The sequence below is a fragment of the Myotis davidii genome, unplaced genomic scaffold (genome assembly GCF_000327345.1).
Source record: "Myotis davidii unplaced genomic scaffold, ASM32734v1 scaffold674, whole genome shotgun sequence".
NCBI lineage: Eukaryota > Metazoa > Chordata > Mammalia > Chiroptera > Vespertilionidae > Myotis > Myotis davidii.
Window position 1 is genome coordinate 216,051 of NW_006286674.1, and position 591 is coordinate 216,641.

Consider the following 591-nt stretch of genomic DNA (forward strand, 5'->3'; position numbering starts at 1 on the left):
CTTTTGGCAGCATGGTTGGGGGGTAGGGGAATATGACTCTGAAGAAAAGCACATTTGGGAGGACTCTGATGGGTAGAGAGCGGGTGCTAGCAGCAGTGGACTATGAGGTTAACTATGAAACCTTGGTTTCTGTAGATATCGTGCTTTGTCCATCTATGGAGCCCAAATTCAGCCTTGAGAGTGAAGGGGCAGTGGCAGGCTCCTCCGCAAAATGGCTGGTGAGCTGCTGGCAGCAGATGGGTGCTACAGCTTTGTTTGTATTTGTAGGGGTTTTTTTATGTATTTTTCCCAACTGGACCTGAAGTCACTCTTGGTGGGGAACTTGGGATGTGTGAACAGCAGGCTCCCCTGTGTCAAGGCTGACCAGCTCCAGGACCAGTGCAGACAGAAGCTGTGGGAGCTAGCCCCCAAGCCTTGGGGAGTGTCCTTCGGGCCCAGGTGGACCATTTGGTAATTACTCAAACTGGACTGTAAAACTCAGCAGCAGCTAAGATGGCGCGAGGAGCATCTGCTGAGCGCCCTGGCACTGGCATTCCCACTGGCCACAGAGGCACCCAGTTTCCAGCCCCGGCCAGCTGCCTGCGTTCCCCG